The sequence below is a fragment of the Lissotriton helveticus genome, chromosome 9 (assembly GCF_964261635.1).
Source record: "Lissotriton helveticus chromosome 9, aLisHel1.1, whole genome shotgun sequence".
Classification (NCBI taxonomy): domain Eukaryota; kingdom Metazoa; phylum Chordata; class Amphibia; order Caudata; family Salamandridae; genus Lissotriton; species Lissotriton helveticus.
The window spans coordinates 519,693,746-519,714,965 of record NC_136070.1 but is presented as its reverse complement, the minus strand read 5'-3'; positions in this window follow the sequence as shown (position 1 = coordinate 519,714,965).

The window sequence follows — 21,220 nt, the reverse complement described above, 5'->3', positions numbered from 1 at the left end:
GGTACCGAACTTCAGGAAATACCATCTTTACACAGATTGAAAAGCCTACGTCACACGCAACAAGTGCTGAGCGCCCGATCACATTGACGGTCCATGACAAGGATCATGGGAAATGTGGTTACAAAGACGATATCTACACCGCGTTACCGTTGTACCGACACCTTAGCTGGCACACTTGCAAATCTGTTTGCCTCAGTGACGGTCATACAGGATTTTTTAAGAAATGTTCTATTTACCGTATGCAAAATATCAGGATTGTTAAAATATTCTGGGTGACACAGATCTTTCATAAATATTTATATAATTCAGCCAGGGGACCTCCAGAGCCCGGTTTAGCATGAGGCTATCCTTTAAAACGTCTTGGTTAAAAGAAGTTGTAGTGGAGGTCCAAATCCTGTGCCACAACAGGACCGGTTGGATCTTAATTGTATCTGATATATAAGGCAAACCTAATTCTGTGTGGCATATATAAATAGAGGTACTGTCTGGAACCGCCAGGAGGTATTTTAGAAAAGCATTTTCCACTTTTTGGATAGGTTTAGTATCGCTGTAGCCCCATACACCTGCCCCGTATATTGCTATACTGGTGCACTTTGCCTTCTAAATTTCCAGGATTTAGGCTGGAGGTTTTCTTCCCAGCTTCTTTGCAAAGTTAGCCAGGGCTGTAGTAGCTTTTATAAAGAGCAAACTCCTGTTTTTTACGGCCTGATATCATGTCCCCTTGTTGTCAAATAAAATACCTAAATAAGGAAATGTTGTGGTAGGTTCGACCTTTCTATTGCCAATAAAAATCTCCCTGCAACTGGTGCTGTCTTTGCCGCACTTCATTATAAAAGTTTTAGAGATATTAACGCGCAGGCCAAGATTCTCCATGTATTCAGTGAAACCTAGTAAATACCCTTTGGAGTCCCAATGGAGTACGGGCCATCAGCACTGTGTTGTCCGCATACAAGAGGGCGGGCATAGGGCGTCTATTTATTTGTGGCAGGTCCTGATACCCTGCTACCAGTGCTTGTTCAAGACGATTGGTATAAAAAGTGAATAAAAATGGTGCCAGGACGCATCCCTGCCTAACCCCATCTCGACCTTGGGCGTTGCAGTGCCTTCTACTTTAAGTCCATAACGGTTCCTTGCTTTGGCTTTGCAGTAAAGTTTTCTTACAAATTGAATTAATGATGTCTCCACCCCCATAGTAGTTAAAATCTCCCATAATTTATTGTGTGCAACGTAGTCAAAAGCTGCCGATAGGTCTACAAAGGCGAGATATTATTTTCCTTCTTTTGACCACGTGTACTTTCCTGTCAGGATGTTAAGGTTCAGTCTAAATACATACAACAATATCCACGGGTCTAAACCGACTTTTAGAACCACAAAAGACTTAAAAACAGTAACCATTAACATATATCCCTCGAGCAGACTACAGAAGGAAAAATCCTATAAAAGGATGGATTCCCTTCACTCACCAATGGTAACATGCTTCCTCAGCTGGTTCTCCTCCTACTGTCACACTAGTGGTACTAAGGGCTACAACCGTTTCAAAGGAAAGGGGAGCTCGCGGATGTTTTTTTAAAAAAGCTATACAAATTTAAGCGATAAACCGCTGTGTTTAGACCAACAAATGCGAGTAATCGATCAGTGTGGGACTGCTAGGTGCAGTGCGAAAATACTGTGAATCAGTGAATTAAAATTGACCACTGAGAGAGAAGAACCTTTATTAATATCTCTCAAAGGTCAAACCTAAAACTAGTGCAAAATGACAGTTTTCAACAAATAACTGGATGTGAATGGTCAACATGTTTCAGCATAGACAGACATAGTTAGCCTATGCCTTCTTAAGGATCACAGGAATGTTGCTACTGCACAAAGTGATATAAAGAAATCAAAAAATGAATGAAAAGGTTGGAACAAATACAACCTCATCACCTGTAATTAGGAGTGTTTGACATTTCCTCTGTAAGTGACGGAATGTGGATGATTTCTGCAAAAGAGTAAAGCACAATGCTTGTATATTGTAAAGGTTGGTACAATTTCAAAAAAAGGTGACTCAATGATTCAAAACATAGAATACTATATATACTAACAAATTAGGTCATTATCTCAAATTGTGCCATTTCTTAGATGCATATGATGCATGCTAATCCGTATTACACGAGGATAAGACGTCACCTCACCTGGCTGTGGCTCAGGAAAAAGGAGGCACCGCTCTGCAAACCAACATGGGACTAAAACAAACCATGTTCATAATACCATGCTTTTCACTATATCTCTGTTTACTTAGTAAAGCAAGAGCATCGCGCACACAGACTGACAACGGAACATAGGTCTAGTTAAAAACTATACATCAACTTACTCATATAATTTTGTCCATACTTATCCCATGATCTATATTAGGGATCACGGTATTGTTATGTTTAAATGTTGGGAGAGAGGGCCGTCCATCATAGCTCCCATAGCTTGACAGCACTCAACACTACTCTCCAACTCAAAATTCTGTGATTGTCTGCCCAATTATATTACAAGTTGGAGATAATTGCTCCACTATAGCCCGTGCAATGGCGGACTTGCTGGCTGTTTATTACTCCCATTAAAGGCCTTCTGATAATACTGCCTGAATGTTGCTTAAACCATGATCGCTGTATTTAATCATGGAAAACCACCCTTTCTTTGTGCACTTGGCACCTCAATGTTTATTCTATTAACTTGGCTGTGAAGCCTAACTCTATTACACATCACCTTGTGGCATAAAACCTATGTGCGCATACCACCTCCATAAAGATGTGCCTCGACATTTACTAGTGTACACTCAGAGTCCGATATTGTTCCTCTTTCTATCGGTTCTGTGCTTAAGGCATATCCTTGTAATAGTGAGTAGGACATTGCATTTTCAAAAAGCTCATGACCCACTCAGCTAAAAAAAAAACACCCCGCACTCCAGTATGCAAAAGTCAAAATAAAATCACTGCCATTATACCAAGAACGTGAGGAGGTTTCCATACTAGAAAATAACCCCGTCAACAAAGGGCTTATCAACAAATACTCACGCGTACGAGTGCGCTTACCTGTCCGTCGGTACCTCTGGCGGTTCAATGGGTCACCTGGGAAGGTACCGAACTTCAGGAAATACCATCTTTACACAGATTGAAAAGCCTACGTCACACGCAACAAGTGCTGAGCGCCCGATCACATTGACGGTCCATGACAAGGATCATGGGAAATGTGGTTACAAAGACGATATCTACACCGCGTTACCGTTGTACCGACACCTTAGCTGGCACACTTGCAAATCTGTTTGCCTCAGTGACGGTCATACAGGATTTTTTAAGAAATGTTCTATTTACCGTATGCAAAATATCAGGATTGTTAAAATATTCTGGGTGACACAGATCTTTCATAAATATTTATATAATTCAGCCAGGGGACCTCCAGAGCCCGGTTTAGCATGAGGCTATCCTTTAAAACGTCTTGGTTAAAAGAAGTTGTAGTGGAGGTCCAAATCCTGTGCCACAACAGGACCGGTTGGATCTTAATTGTATCTGATATATAAGGCAAACCTAATTCTGTGTGGCATATATAAATAGAGGTACTGTCTGGAACCGCCAGGAGGTATTTTAGAAAAGCATTTTCCACTTTTTGGATAGGTTTAGTATCGCTGTAGCCCCATACACCTGCCCCGTATATTGCTATACTGGTGCACTTTGCCTTCTAAATTTCCAGGATTTAGGCTGGAGGTTTTCTTCCCAGCTTCTTTGCAAAGTTAGCCAGGGCTGTAGTAGCTTTTATAAAGAGCAAACTCCTGTTTTTTACGGCCTGATATCATGTCCCCTTGTTGTCAAATAAAATACCTAAATAAGGAAATGTTGTGGTAGGTTCGACCTTTCTATTGCCAATAAAAATCTCCCTGCAACTGGTGCTGTCTTTGCCGCACTTCATTATAAAAGTTTTAGAGATATTAACGCGCAGGCCAAGATTCTCCATGTATTCAGTGAAACCTAGTAAATACCCTTTGGAGTCCCAATGGAGTACGGGCCATCAGCACTGTGTTGTCCGCATACAAGAGGGCGGGCATAGGGCGTCTATTTATTTGTGGCAGGTCCTGATACCCTGCTACCAGTGCTTGTTCAAGACGATTGGTATAAAAAGTGAATAAAAATGGTGCCAGGACGCATCCCTGCCTAACCCCATCTCGACCTTGGGCGTTGTAGTGCCTTCTACTTTAAGTCCATAACGGTTCCTTGCTTTGGCTTTGCAGTAAAGTTTTCTTACAAATTGAATTAATGATGTCTCCACCCCCATAGTAGTTAAAATCTCCCATAATTTATTGTGTGCAACGTAGTCAAAAGCTGCCGATAGGTCTACAAAGGCGAGATATTATTTTCCTTCTTTTGACCACGTGTACTTTCCTGTCAGGATGTTAAGGTTCAGTCTAAATACATACAACAATATCCACGGGTCTAAACCGACTTTTAGAACCACAAAAGACTTAAAAACAGTAACCATTAACATATATCCCTCGAGCAGACTACAGAAGGAAAAATCCTATAAAAGGATGGATTCCCTTCACTCACCAATGGTAACATGCTTCCTCAGCTGGTTCTCCTCCTACTGTCACACTAGTGGTACTAAGGGCTACAACCGTTTCAAAGGAAAGGGGAGCTCGCGGATGTTTTTTTAAAAAAGCTATACAAATTTAAGCGATAAACCGCTGTGTTTAGACCAACAAATGCGAGTAATCGATCAGTGTGGGACTGCTAGGTGCAGTGCGAAAATACTGTGAATCAGTGAATTAAAATTGACCACTGAGAGAGAAGAACCTTTATTAATATCTCTCAAAGGTCAAACCTAAAACTAGTGCAAAATGACAGTTTTCAACAAATAACTGGATGTGAATGGTCAACATGTTTCAGCATAGACAGACATAGTTAGCCTATGCCTTCTTAAGGATCACAGGAATGTTGCTACTGCACAAAGTGATATAAAGAAATCAAAAAATGAATGAAAAGGTTGGAACAAATACAACCTCATCACCTGTAATTAGGAGTGTTTGACATTTCCTCTGTAAGTGACGGAATGTGGATGATTTCTGCAAAAGAGTAAAGCACAATGCTTGTATATTGTAAAGGTTGGTACAATTTCAAAAAAAGGTGACTCAATGATTCAAAACATAGAATACTATATATACTAACAAATTAGGTCATTATCTCAAATTGTGCCATTTCTTAGATGCATATGATGCATGCTAATCCGTATTACACGAGGATAAGACGTCACCTCACCTGGCTGTGGCTCAGGAAAAAGGAGGCACCGCTCTGCAAACCAACATGGGACTAAAACAAACCATGTTCATAATACCATGCTTTTCACTATATCTCTGTTTACTTAGTAAAGCAAGAGCATCGCGCACACAGACTGACAACGGAACATAGGTCTAGTTAAAAACTATACATCAACTTACTCATATAATTATGTCCATACTTATCCCATGATCTATATTAGGGATCACGGTATTGTTATGTTTAAATGTTGGGAGAGAGGGCCGTCCATCATAGCTCCCATAGCTTGACAGCACTCAACACTACTCTCCAACTCAAAATTCTGTGATTGTCTGCCCAATTATATTACAAGTTGGAGATAATTGCTCCACTATAGCCCGTGCAATGGCGGACTTGCTGGCTGTTTATTACTCCCATTAAAGGCCTTCTGATAATACTGCCTGAATGTTGCTTAAACCATGATCGCTGTATTTAATCATGGAAAACCACCCTTTCTTTGTGCACTTGGCACCTCAATGTTTATTCTATTAACTTGGCTGTGAAGCCTAACTCTATTACACATCACCTTGTGGCATAAAACCTATGTGCGCATACCACCTCCATAAAGATGTGCCTCGACATTTACTAGTGTACACTCAGAGTCCGATATTGTTCCTCTTTCTATCGGTTCTGTGCTTAAGGCATATCCTTGTAATAGTGAGTAGGACATTGCATTTTCAAAAAGCTCATGACCCACTCAGCTAAAAAAAAAACACCCCGCACTCCAGTATGCAAAAGTCAAAATAAAATCACTGCCATTATACCAAGAACGTGAGGAGGTTTCCATACTAGAAAATAACCCCGTCAACAAAGGGCTTATTAACAAATACTCACGCGTACGAGTGCGCTTACCTGTCCGTCGGTACCTCTGGCGGTTCAATGGGTCACCTGGGAAGGTACCGAACTTCAGGAAATACCATCTTTACACAGATTGAAAAGCCTACGTCACACGCAACAAGTGCTGAGCGCCCGATCACATTGACGGTCCATGACAAAGATCATGGGAAATGTGGTTACAAAGACGATATCTACACCGCGTTACCGTTTTCAAACATTAGGAATTCAAATGTTATTTCTCTGTCCCTTCAGGACACATTATTATTCCACAAAGTGGCAAAGAAATGCAGCAAAAAAAGGCAAAACCGCAACACAACCAAGGGTCCAAGCTGTCAGGTTGCTACCTGGGTAGGGCGCGCGTATGCAATGCACCGCATAATGACTCACGCAGACACCAGCGTTAGTCTCCGCGTGGTCCCAACTAATCCTGAGGCCAAGCCTCCTTTATTTTATACTGTATGCGGTGTCCGTACGGCACTGCGTATGCGCACGCCTACGTGCGCGAAACACTAGACTGCAAACGTGCAGTCCGCCAACATTACAATTCCTTTCAACCTTTATTTGAAACAAAATTCACTGTGACCTTGAGGCAACTTATGCATTAAACATGATAGAAACAAAACACAGCCATCCGGCCAGTTACCAGTCTCTGGATTCAGAAGTTCACATTCAGCCCACCGCATAGTCCGCCAGCTGTGAAGAAGGGGCTGGGTTTCTTCTCAGCCCATAGCCTGCCGCTTCTCCACGGAATAGCACTCGCCTGGGGAGCTCGTGACTTGGGAGCCTGACAGTCTGGGGTTCTGTGGGGCTTTGAGGACTTGCAGCTTTCGGCGTCTCAGAGGTCCATGGACTCTCTGCTGGACTGTCACTCCGGCCATTGCTAGCACTTCCCGGCGTGCTCTGGTTCGCTTCTGATCGGTCGGGTGATTCTTGATGGTGCTCGGGGTCGGGCTGGTCTTCTGTCGGGCTTGCCGCTTTCTTGAAGAAAGAGACGTTGCGAGTGACTGTTTCTCCTCCTCGCTGGGCTGTTATCATTGTCCCGGTGCGACGTGTGACTGCCCACGGTCGCGGCTCATAGGGAAGCCTGAACTTACTTCCAGGATATCTGTCTTTTACATAGACTCGGTCCTTCTCATTGATAGATGGTTCTTTGGCTCTCCGTCGGAAGCTGGCGTAGTCATTCGATTTCTTCCTGTTGGACAAAGTCTTTCGTGGGTTTGCGCTGGTGGGGGTCCAGGTGTGGTGACTGGGGATGGTGTCTCTGACTATCCGTCCCATTGCTGATGGGCCGGGGGCAGCTTCTGTGGTGCGGTGCGGCGTGAGCCGATACTCCCTCAGAAACGAGTATATTTCTTTCTCCAACGGGGCTCCTTCAGCATGGGCAATCCGGATGACTTTATTGAGGGTGCGCATAAACCTTTCCACCTCTCCATTGGCCTGCGGCCACCGGGGTGTCACTTTCCTGTGCTGTATTCCCCACTCTGCAAGATATTCAGCAAATTCTTGTCCCTGGAAGGGGGGCCCGTTATCAGTCTTGACCCGTTCGAAGATGCCATGGGTGGCGATGGCCTTTTCAAATTTGGCTATGACTTCTTTGGCTGTGAGTGTCGCCACAATCTCCACTTCCGGATATTTCGTGAAGTCATCCATAATGACCAGCATGTGTCTCCCGTCTGGTAGGTGACCAAAGTCGGCGCTCACATGTTCCCAGGGTTTTCGCGGGGCGTCTTCGGTGATGACTGGGGGCGGTCTGTCTGGTGGTCCTGCCGCTTGGCACCATCGGCATTCTCTGACAGCTTGTTCTACCTGGGGGTCCATGTCTGGGAACCATATTTTCGTGCGAAGCCTGCTCTTGGTTTTTACCACACCCTGGTGTCCTCGGTGAGCGAGTGTGATGACTTGTTGGGTGAGACTCGAAGGCATCACGAGTCGGGGGCCTCTCAACAAGCACCCCTGACTGTCCACTGATAGCTCTTCTTTGACTCTCAGCAGTGCTTCCAGTGCTCTCCTTGCTTGCGGCGTCCTTTTGTCCAAGGATGTTTGGAGAGTCTTCCAGTCATTGGTACGTACGGCGTTCGCCATGAGTTGGAGGATCTCGTCATTACGGGTTGCCTCAATGATCATGTCCAGGCTCATGGGCAGTGGCCATGACCTTTCGATTACCGCCTTCACGTATTCTTCCGTATCCTCAGCATCCTCCCTCTCCCCGCTGGTGGCTGCCCGGGGATGTCTGGAGAGATAATCTGCTGGGTTGGTAGCTCCAGTTTTGAATTCCAGTTGATAATCGTATTCCTGTAGCTGCAGGATCCATTTTTCTATTCTGGGAGGGGGCTTGGAGACTGACCCTCGGAACAGGGGAATCAGGGGTTTGTGGTCCGTGGAGACGGTGAATGGGTGTCCGTACACATACACCTGGAAATGCCTACAAGCCCAATGAATGGCTATGGCCTCCCTCTCAATCTGGGAGTAACGTTGCTCAGTCTCGGTCAGTGATCTGCTTGCGTAGGCGATCGACGCCCAGTCATCCTCCCTCTGGCGCTGCGTCAGGACCGCTCCTAGGCCGTACGGACTGGCATCTACGGCTATGTTGGTCGGCTTGGCCGGGTCAAAGTAGGATAGTGTTTTCTCAGCGGACAGCACTGCCTTGGTGGCTTGAAATGCATCGTTTTGTTCATTACCCCACTGCCAGGGAGTGGTCGACTTGGTGAGCTCTCGGAGAGGCCGGGTGAGGTTGGAAAGGTCTGGGATGAACCTCCCGCAGAAGTTGACCATGCCTAGAAAACTTCGCACCTCCGAGATGTTCGTCGGGGCTGAGGCCGCTTGCACGTCCTTGACCTTGTCCGGATCGGGTGCGATTCCTTTGTCGGAGAATGTGTATCTGAAAAAACTGATTCTATTCTGGAGAAACTGGCACTTCTCCCTGTGCAGTGTGAGGCCGGAGTCCTTAATTCTCTGCAGTACCCCCCTCAGCCTCTGGTGAAGTTCTTCAACAGATTGGGCGTATATGAGCAGGTCATCACTGACGTTCAACACTCCTGGAAGGCCGCTCAGTACTTCTCGGATTGTGTTTTGGAAGACTTCGGCCGCGCTGGATATGCCGAAATTGAGACATCGATAGCGCCTGAGGCCCACGTGGGTAGGGAAGGTGGTGATGTACCTGGAATCGGGGTGCAGAGGCAGCTGGTGATATACGGAGCGGAGATCCATTTTGGAAAACCATTTTGCGCCATTGAGTTCGCCCAAGATGTCATCAATGGTAGGCGTCAGATGACGTTCCCGCTTGACTGCTGCGTTGGGTAGGCGCATATTGACGCATATGCGTACCTGTCCTGGCTGCTTAGGCTTTCGTGCTACCACAATTGGCGATACCCAAGGTGTGGGCCCACTGACCCTCTCTATTATGCCTTGTCTCTCGAGGTCATCAAGTTCATCCTCCACTTTCTTCCTGAGGTGGAAGGCTATTCTCCGGTGTCTGAGGGCGACCGGCTGGATGGATGGGTCGATGTGTAGTGACACCTCTTTTCCTTTTAGACACCCGATGCCTCGGAATGTTTCTTTAAATTCGTCGAGAATTGCGTCTAGTTCATCCTCCAGGACCGCCATTGCGTAGAAGATCAGCTGGAGTTCCTCCGCCGCTCGTCCGCTGAGGAGCATGCCACTCCCTTCTTTGGTTACGTAGACGGTTGTGGGGACTTTCCTGTCAAGATGATAAAGTTCAGTTTGGAAGCACCCGATAAGCGGGATCGGGGTTTTCTGCCCGTAGGCAAAGACATGGATCCTTGCTGGTTCCAGAGCTGGCTTGTTTCGCAGTTGGTTGTATACGTCCGCTGCCATGAGTTCTATCGAGGCTGCCGTGTCAATGGTGGCTCTCACCTCTTGTTGGTTCAATCTTATTCGGCACTTCGGGAGACGCATTTTCTTCTTGGTTGGTTGATTGATGGCAAAGACGTAGTGGACTGGATAGTCGTTAGAATCGTCGTCCATGCCTTCGCTATCTGGGCCTTCTCTGATGGCGTGGGCTGCCTCAGGCTTTTGTTTGGAGAATCTGCAGACTGAGGCAAAATGGTTCATCCGTCCGCATGCGCCACATTTCTTTCCATTTGCTGGGCAGTCTCTTGCACGGTGCGGCACCCCTCCGCAGTATCCGCACTCTTTGCGCCGATCCTGTGGCTTCTTGCCACCGAATTGACGTTGTTTCGGTCGGACAGTATTCACTTGCTCCGCCACGTTGACCTGTTCAACCTTCACCGGCCTATGTAGGGCCGCCTCCATGTGCGACGCTCTCGCGCGTCATAATTCTTTGGAGCGACCAAGTTTCAGAATGTCGGCCAAAGGTTTTCCATCCTCCTGGAGGATTTTAACTCGCAGGTCGGAGGAGTAGCAGTTTTGAATGATCTGGCCACGTATTTCTTCTTGTGCATCCCTGAAACCACAGGTGCTGGCGAGTTCTTTCAGCCTCCCATGGAACGCGTCTAGCGATTCCTCCGCCTCCTGACGCGCCTGCCGGAAGATGAAGCGTTCGTAATCCTTGCTGGCCATGGGCTCAAAATATGCGTTCAGCGCAGTGAGGAGGGTGACGTATGTGTGTGGCGTGGCCTCCACTAAAGTCTTGTAAATCCTGTGGATGTCTTTTCCCCCTAGGTGAAGGAGAAGTGCCCTGCGCCGTTCCCTCGCCGTTCCTGCACCTTCAAAGTAGAATTGTAGTCGTTCAGTCCAATCTTTCCACCTTGGCGCCAGGGAAGCGGGCGCACCATCGACCACAAATGGCTCAATTGGAGGAATGGCCGCCATCTTGGCACGAGGAGCCCCTCAGGAGCGGGTGGTAGGCAGGAACGCTGCAGTAGCGCAGAGGCAACGCCCACTTGTAGGTGATTCGCCGGTAGGACCCCCGGTAGGCCCTCCGCTATGAGGCGTGCGACGTGTGGAGCCACCCTTGGCGGCACGTGTTCCTTTGGGTGTGTGTCGCGGCCTAGCGATTCCCCAGGCACACGCAGGACGAATGCGCGCTCTCACCTACAAGCCAGGCAGGCACAGAAGGGAGAGTCCGGGGCATCCGCTTGGAGGCGCGCGCTCATGCAGCGCTGGCCAGACTGTGGAGACGCCCGCTCTGCAGGCCCAGTCAGCTGAGTGTCGAGGCCGGGACGCGGGGCTCTGTCGTGTCAACCGCACCTGAGGCCCAGGGGGCCGGACCGGCATCGGTGCTCTGGTGAGGCAGGGCGGGGTGTCGGGTGGAGCACAGCGTGAGGCCGTTCACTCCCTCGTTGCCATTGTCAGGTTGCTACCTGGGTAGGGCGCGCGTATGCAATGCGCCGCAAAATGACTCACGCAGACACCAGCGTTAGTCTCTGCGTGGTCTCAACTAATCCTGGGGCCACGCCTCCTTTATTTTATACTGTACGCGGCGTCCGTACGGCACCGCGTATGCGCACGCCTACGTGCAGTCCGCCAACATTACAAAAGCCTCTGAAGAGCTCAAAAGGCATTGTTGTGGCAGTCTCTCCTAAATGACTAGGTGCCTCATAACATCAAGTTGTAAACACTGACTATAACCCCTCTTCTTCTCAAGGTATACTAGTTTCTTTTCGAAAAATGCTTGTTTTGCAAATCACTACATTAGCCATTTGTCATTAATGGTAGATCGCTTCTGCGTGTTAAATGTATGACTGCTAGACAAACAAATGTTAGACAAGCAAATATTTAGACAAGCAAATGTTTGTCTATAGGGCTCATCTTGTATCTAATAGATTGCTGAGTGCCCTTAATCATATGCCCAATATAATCATACAACATGTGAGAGGACAATTGTCTAAGACTTGATTCAAATATCAACCCTGAGGGTGCCACTACGCAAATAGTGTGTCTACATGTGTATGTCTTTGCCAACCCGATGGGGCAACATAATCATGCATGTTTAGTATATCTTTCTCATATCTTAAGGCACAATGTAACCCTCATCATATTGCATCCATAGTAAGATCCTTTTCTCCAGACTGTGTATCTAATTATCACAGGCAAGTTATGCTCATAATACAACCCAGGGTATTGCATCATTCAGTCCTGTTTTGTCCCTCTGTTATTTGAAAACCCACTTCTGTTCTTTAACCAGTAGGAACCTAGATATGTCTGTGACATGTTCAGGAATGAGCGGTTGTTCTAATAGTCCATCTAAAATCATCTGGGCGATGGTTCATTTCAAGGAAATTACTTGTCAATCTTGTGGCCTGTTTTTTGCATCTCACCGTGCTTTTGTGCTCCAAGATTCTCAATTTAACCCTCTGAGTGGTCATGCCCACATACTTTAAATTACATGGACAAGTAATAAGATAAATCAGTTTATCACTATTACAGTTGGTAAACTTCTTTTGTATCCATGGTCTATTAGTCCCTATGTCAACAGTTTTAGTTTGTTTTGTCTGGGGACAGGCTGCACAAGACCCACATGGAAAGTGACCCTGCACTGCAGGGAGGTTTTAGAGGGTCCCTACCCCTGGAGCAGGTTTGGTGTGAACAAGTTGGTCACGAAGATTAGTGATCCTTTTGAAAGAAAAAAAAGGAGGTGGAATGAGTTTGTTGCCTATATCCAGTCTCCGCCAATGCTTGCATACACTCTTTTCAATGCTGTTTGACATGGTACTGAAAGTGTTAAAAATGTGAGCCTGGTCAGTTCTGGTTTAGGTCCTGACAGCTCTAACAGAGCCTCTCTGTTGTTATTAAAGGCCTGTTTACGTGAGCGGCGCACCAGTCTTTTCGGGTATTTCCTTGCACATAGTTGTGATGCCAATGTAGCAGCATGGTTCTCAAATCTCTCCTTGGTGGAGCAATTCCTACGTACACGAAGAAATTGGCCAAAGGGTAAGTTGTCACGGAGTGACTTCGGATGATGGCTGTCGTAGCATAATAGCAAATTTCTGGCCATCGGTTTCTTATACAATTCTGTCTCAAGGCCTTTTGGTGTGGCTACAATCAGTAGGTCCAAAAAAGCTAACTTGTTTTTATCATATTCCACAGTGAATTTCAGGAACTCATTTCTGTTGTTGAGCCATGTGAGAAATTGGCCAAAAGACTCTGTCTCGCCTCGCCAGATGACGAGGACGTCGTCTATGTAGCGCCTCCATAGACGTATAGAATCCCAAAAGGAATTAGTCTGTGTCAGTACATGTTCCTGTTAGAACCCATGTACATACAAATTGTCCAGACTGGGAGCGAAAATGCTTCCCATACTGGTACCGGAGATTTGTAAATAGATGGTGTCTTCAAACGTAAAAAAGTTCTCCTTCATTGCAAGTTGGGCACAGGCCATAATAAAGTGCACTGGTGTGATGGAATCAAGGTCTCTCTCAGTCAATAGTAGTGCAATGGCATTGAGTGTCTCATCTTGTGGAATGGACGTGTAGAGGGACTCGACATCAACTGAGAATAGGACATAACTTCTCATGTCTAAGTAAATCAGTGGTAGCAGCTGCAGCACATCTTTTGTGTCCTGCAAGAAAGTAGGCATTCCCTTGACCATCCGTCTCAAAAAATGATTCACAAACGTGGACAAGGGTTCTAAGAACGAACCCTGTCCTGAAATGATAGGACGCCCAGGAGGTGGCCTTTGTGATTTATGCACTTTTGAAAGTACATATAAATAGGGCATGACTGGATGTTCGGTTTGTAAAAAAGCTGCCTCTTGAGTGGTTATCCAGCCTTCGTTTACTGCTTCTTCTACCATATTGTATATGGTGTTTCGATGACGGCTGATTAGCCAGAAACCAGTCCCAGCATGCTTGTTTCCGGTCCAGGGAAGACATGGCTTGGCAGTTCGGGCTGGACTGTTCCCATGAGGCACAGGGTCAGACTGATTTGCATATGGCCATGTTTGAACTGGGGTGGCTGAGTGAGCTAAAGAATGGTGATGGATTAAACCCAGATCAGTTGACTGGGGGTGAGTGTTTGATTTGCTCAAACGCTCCGTCCATCATCCCCTTTTGTATCGCTTTGTTCGCCCTAAGTGTGGCAGGGTATGCTCAGACGTGAGTCCCTTGCTCACTTGGCCACTGGATTCAAGATAGCCTGGCTGATGAGGATTATAAATCCGAAACCGGTCCCAGGATGCTTGTTTCCGGTCCAGGGAAGACATGGCTTGGCAGTTCGGGCTTGACTGTTCCCATGAGGCACAGGGTCAGACTGATTTGCATATGGCCATGTCTGAATTGGGGTGGCGGAGTGAGCTAAAGAATGATGATGCATTAAACCCAGATCAGTTGACTGGGGGTGAGTGCTTGCAATGTTCAACACTCCGTCCATCATCCCCTTTGGTTTTGCTTTGTTCGCACTAAGTTGGCAGGGTATGCCCAGACGTGGGTCCCTTGCTCACTTTGCCACTGAATTCAACCTAGCCTGGCTGATGACGGCTGATTAGCCAGAAACCAGTCCCAGGATGCTTGTTTCCTGTCCAGGGAAGACATGGCTTGGCAGTTCGGGCTGGACTGTTCCGATGAGGCACAGGGTCAGACTGATTTGCATATAGCCATGTCTGAACTGGGGTGGCGGAGTGAGCTAAAGAATGATGATGGACTAAACCCAGATCACTTGACTGGGGGTGAGTGCTTGCAATGTTCAACACTCCGTCCATCATCCCGTTTGGTTTTGCTACATTCCAGAATAACACTGATATATTCCCTATATGGCATTGTTAAAACACTGACCCTCCTGGCTGGACAAATTCCTTGTGGGATGTATTGTATATCACGTCTGCCTCATGAGATGAGCTATTCACAGAGATACCTAGATGAGTGCCTTTGGAGGTGTCCCCCATACTCAGATAATCCTCCCCCCATTACTCCCTGCCCTTCACATCCCAAGATTATCGGTTCCATGGGATACATCTGCATAAATTGTTAAGGTATCATTAACTGGTTTCGTCGTAGCTTTTAATATCATCAGTGATGTCATTTGAGATGGCACCATGTCATGAGTGATGTTATATGTTAGTTCATAAGCAGTGCATTAACTCTAACTATAACTGCTGAATTTCTCTGGTTTTGTGTGAGTGAAATATCAGCCAAACTATAATGTCCCTGTAACCGTTGTTTTTATCAGTAAATATAAATTTATATATTTTACTCTTTCCCTCACGCCTCATACTCCTGTATAGACTACTTTTTAATAGCAGGGAATGCTATAAGCAAGATCAACCAATCAACAATAGAACAAAGAGTGGTATCCGATCACTCTTGTATCACGTTAACACTTACAGACTCAACCACCCCCCTCAAAGAACCACTTTGGAGATTCAACGATGAGGTACTATCCTCCCCTCAAATTAAAAAGGTAATTGAGGACACGATTAAAAACTATCTACTTGTTAACAAAGAAAACAAAACCTCTCACCTTATAGGATGGTAAGCGTTAAAATCCACCGTAGAGGAGTAATTATAAAAATTAAAACTAACATGAATAAAGAAGCAAACTCACAGTTACTTAAACTGGAAAATGATAACACAAGTTGGAAAAAATACATATCTGAAAAAATTACCGCCAACATTACAAAAGCCTCTGAAGAGCTCAAAAGGCATTGTTGTGGCAGTCTCTCCTAAATGACTAGGTGCCTCATAACATCAAGTTGTAAACACTGACTATAACCCCTCTTCTTCTCAAGGTATACTAGTTTCTTTTCGAAAAATGCTTGTTTTGCAAATCACTACATTAGCCATTTGTCATTAATGGTAGATCGCTTCTGCGTGTTAAATGTATGTCTGCTAGACAAACAAATGTTAGACAAGCAAATATTTAGACAAGCAAATGTTTGTCTATAGGGCTCATCTTGTATCTAATAGATTGCTGAGTGCCCTTAATCATATGCCCAATATAATCATACAACATGTGAGAGGACAATTGTCTAAGACTTGATTCAAATATCAACCCTGAGGGTGCCACTACGCAAATAGTGTGTCTACATGTGTATGTCTTTGCCAACCCGATGGGGCAACATAATCATGCATGTTTAGTATATCTTTCTCATATCTTAAGGCACAATGTAACCCTCATCATATTGCATCCATAGTAAGATCCTTTTCTCCAGACTGTGTATCTAATTATCACAGGCAAGTTATGCTCATAATACAACCCAGGGTATTGCATCATTCAGTCCTGTTTTGTCCCTCTGTTATTTGAAAACCCACTTCTGTTCTTTAACCAGTAGGAACCTAGATATGTCTGTGACATGTTCAGGAATGAGCGGTTGTTCTAATAGTCCATCTAAAATCATCTGGGCGATGGTTCATTTCAAGGAAATTACTTGTCAATCTTGTGGCCTGTTTTTTGCATCTCACCGTGCTTTTGTGCTCCAAGATTCTCAATTTAACCCTCTGAGTGGTCATGCCCACATACTTTAAATTACATGGACAAGTAATAAGATAAATCAGTTTATCACTATTACAGTTGGTAAACTTCTTTTGTATCCATGGTCTATTAGTCCCTATGTCAACAGTTTTAGTTTGTTTTGTCTGGGGACAGGCTGCACAAGACCCACATGGAAAGTGACCCTGCACTGCAGGGAGGTTTTAGAGGGTCCCTACCCCTGGAGCAGGTTTGGTGTGAACAAGTTGGTCACGAAGATTAGTGATCCTTTTGAAAGAAAAAAAAGGAGGTGGAATGAGTTTGTTGCCTATATCCAGTCTCCGCCAATGCTTGCATACACTCTTTTCAATGCTGTTTGACATGGTACTGAAAGTGTTAAAAATGTGAGCCTGGTCAGTTCTGGTTTAGGTCCTGACAGCTCTAACAGAGCCTCTCTGTTGTTATTAAAGGCCTGTTTACGTGAGCGGCGCACCAGTCTTTTCGGGTATTTCCTTGCACATAGTTGTGATGCCAATGTAGCAGCATGGTTCTCAAATCTCTCCTTGGTGGAGCAATTCCTACGTACACGAAGAAATTGGCCAAAGGGTAAGTTGTCACGGAGTGACTTCGGATGATGGCTGTCGTAGCATAATAGCAAATTTCTGGCCATCGGTTTCTTATACAATTCTGTCTCAAGGCCTTTTGGTGTGGCTACAATCAGTAGGTCCAAAAAAGCTAACTTGTTTTTATCATATTCCACAGTGAATTTCAGGAACTCATTTCTGTTGTTGAGCCATGTGAGAAATTGGCCAAAAGACTCTGTCTCGCCTCGCCAGATGACGAGGACGTCGTCTATGTAGCGCCTCCATAGACGTATAGAATCCCAAAAGGGATTAGTCTGTGTCAGTACATGTTCCTGTTAGAACCCATGTACATACAAATTGTCCAGACTGGGAGCGAAAATGCTTCCCATACTGGTACCGGAGATTTGTAAATAGATGGTGTCTTCAAACGTAAAAAAGTTCTCCTTCATTGCAAGTTGGGCACAGGCCATAATAAAGTGCACTGGTGTGATGGAATCAAGGTCTCTCTCAGTCAATAGTAGTGCAATGGCATTGAGTGTCTCATCTTGTGGAATGGACGTGTAGAGGGACTCGACATCAACTGAGAATAGGACATAACTTCTCATGTCTAAGTAAATCAGTGGTAGCAGCTGCAGCACATCTTTTGTGTCCTGCAAGAAAGTAGGCATTCCCTTGACCATCCGTCTCAAAAAATGATTCACAAACGTGGACAAGGGTTCTAAGACCGAACCCTGTCCTGAAATGATAGGACGCCCAGGAGGTGGCCTTTGTGATTTATGCACTTTTGAAAGTACATATAAATAGGGCATGACTGGATGTTCGGTTTGTAAAAAAGCTGCCTCTTGAGTGGTTATCCAGCCTTCGTTTACTGCTTCTTCTACCATATTGTATATGGTGTTTCGATGACGGCTGATTAGCCAGAAACCAGTCCCAGCATGCTTGTTTCCGGTCCAGGGAAGACATGGCTTGGCAGTTCGGGCTGGACTGTTCCCATGAGGCACAGGGTCAGACTGATTTGCATATGGCCATGTTTGAACTGGGGTGGCTGAGTGAGCTAAAGAATGGTGATGGATTAAACCCAGATCAGTTGACTGGGGGTGAGTGTTTGATTTGCTCAAACGCTCCGTCCATCATCCCCTTTTGTATCGCTTTGTTCGCCCTAAGTGTGGCAGGGTATGCTCAGACGTGAGTCCCTTGCTCACTTGGCCACTGGATTCAAGATAGCCTGGCTGATGAGGATTATAAATCCGAAACCGGTCCCAGGATGCTTGTTTCCGGTCCAGGGAAGACATGGCTTGGCAGTTCGGGCTTGACTGTTCCCATGAGGCACAGGGTCAGACTGATTTGCATATGGCCATGTCTGAATTGGGGTGGCGGAGTGAGCTAAAGAATGATGATGCATTAAACCCAGATCAGTTGACTGGGGGTGAGTGCTTGCAATGTTCAACACTCCGTCCATCATCCCCTTTGGTTTTGCTTTGTTCGCACTAAGTTGGCAGGGTATGCCCAGACGTGGGTCCCTTGCTCACTTTGCCACTGAATTCAACCTAGCCTGGCTGATGACGGCTGATTAGCCAGAAACCAGTCCCAGGATGCTTGTTTCCTGTCCAGGGAAGACATGGCTTGGCAGTTCGGGCTGGACTGTTCCGATGAGGCACAGGGTCAGACTGATTTGCATATAGCCATGTCTGAACTGGGGTGGCGGAGTGAGCTAAAGAATGATGATGGACTAAACCCAGATCACTTGACTGGGGGTGAGTGCTTGCAATGTTCAACACTCCGTCCATCATCCCGTTTGGTTTTGCTACATTCCAGAATAACACAGATATATTCCCTATATGGCATTGTTAAAACACTGACCCTCCTGGCTGGACAAATTCCTTGTGGGATGTATTGTATATCACGTCTGCCTCATGAGATGAGCTATTCACAGAGATACCTAGATGAGTGCCTCTGGAGGTGTCCCCCATACTCAGATAATCCTCCCCCCATTACTCCCTGCCCTTCACATCCCAAGATTATCGGTTCCATGGGATACATCTGCATAAATTGTTAAGGTATCATTAACTGGTTTCGTCGTAGCTTTTAATATCATCAGTGATGTCATTTGAGATGGCACCATGTCATGAGTGATGTTATATGTTAGTTCATAAGCAGTGCATTAACTCTAACTATAACTGCTGAATTTCTCTGGTTTTGTGTGAGTGAAATATCAGCCAAACTATAATGTCCCTGTAACCGTTGTTTTTATCAGTAAATATAAATTTATATATTTTACTCTTTCCCTCACGCCTCATACTCCTGTATAGACTACTTTTTAATAGCAGGGAATGCTATAAGCAAGATCAACCAATCAACAATAGAACAAAGAGTGGTATCCGATCACTCTTGTATCACGTTAACACTTACAGACTCAACCACCCCCCTCAAAGAACCACTTTGGAGATTCAACGATGAGGTACTATCCTCCCCTCAAATTAAAAAGGTAATTGGGGACACGATTAAAAACTATCTACTTGTTAACAAAGAAAACAAAACCTCTCACCTTATAGGATGGTAAGCGTTAAAATCCACCGTAGAGGAGTAATTATAAAAATTAAAACTAACATGAATAAAGAAGCAAACTCACAGTTACTTAAACTGGAAAATGATAACACAAGTTGGAAAAAATACATATCTGAAAAAATTACCCAGAAACCCTATCAAAGATCTTAAACGAAAAAATACGAATACAATAAGATAATTAGTACAAGAGCGGGTATCTGGATAAACAAACAGAAAAGTCTCCGTCTCTGTGAGGCTAAAAAAGCCGAGAAGACGCTAGCCTCTTACTTAAAGTTTAAAAGCCAGAGATATGCGATCAATGCTATTAATGACAGGAAAGGAATCATCCATACTAACCCAAACAAAATCACAGATACATTTAAAGAATTTTACCAAAACCTGTACAACTCCAATTCCGCCGTGATCCAACCGAAAATTCAGAAATATCTCAATGGGGTAACACTTAAATCCCTAAGCAATCAAGAAAGAGGTTCTACTAATGGCCCAATCAATTTGGCAGAGGTGGAGGCCAGCATTAAGAAACTTAAAACAGGCAAAGCATCTGGCCTGGACGGGTTTAATGCATCCTTCTATAAAATGTTCGGGGAACACCTAAGTAAACCGCTGCTACTACTTTACCACCACTTCACTTCCTCTGGACAAATAATAGGGTACTTCAGTTGAAGCAATAATTACGATCATCCCAAAGGAAAGTAAGACTTCCTGCTAACCAAGAACTATAGACCATTTTCTCTCAAAAACCTGGACTGTAAATTATATGCCATCATTTTATCTAACTGATAAAAGATGACCATGACTAACCTCAGAAAAACAGCAAGGAAAACATTACTAGAAGAGTCCAGAGGGCCTGACCTAATGTAGAATCAATCAAGGGAAGACATTGGGAATTGTCCTCAGTTAATATTATGGGTGACTGAGGTTTGTGTGTGTCAGAGTTGCTGAGAGTTACCCTAATGACCTACGTGTTTCACCTGCTGAAAAACTGATATGGGGTAGACTTCACTGTTCAATCTGGAATCTGTCTTAGGTATCTTGTCTTCTCTTGTCCAATAGCTTCTCCCATAGCAGAATCCTCTTCTCAGTCAAAGAGGTCTTGAGAGCGTAAAACTGAGTTCTGTGTCAGGATATCCTTTCCCTTGGATGCCACAATGGCCGATATAATATTTGTGGTGCTGGCATCAAACAAGTGACCATCACTATGGTCTCTTCTCTTCAGTGAAAATCATAGGATGAAAGTTAAATGGTACTGGAAACCTTCCTACTTGGTGTAAGGTCATTTACTGGTGCTAGCTCTCCTTTGAGTATGACTTGGGGTTTGACTTCCTGTCGATGGTTCATCTGATCATCATTTTTCTTTTGTTTCTATTTAATTTGGAGTCCAGGGAAGCTTGTGACCAGGAAATGGGGAAGGGGGTGCCCGAAACAGTAACCAACACCTCAGTGCATCTTGAAGGCTGTTATGAAGTGTCCCTTAGTCAATGAGGGAGGAGTAGATCAATACTGTCTCAAGAAATGGTAGACTGTTAATCCAAGTTTTCAGGGCTTGCATGAATCTCTCAGAGTGGGCCTGTGCAAAGGCCCCCAAAGTCTGCTGTGTTGCTT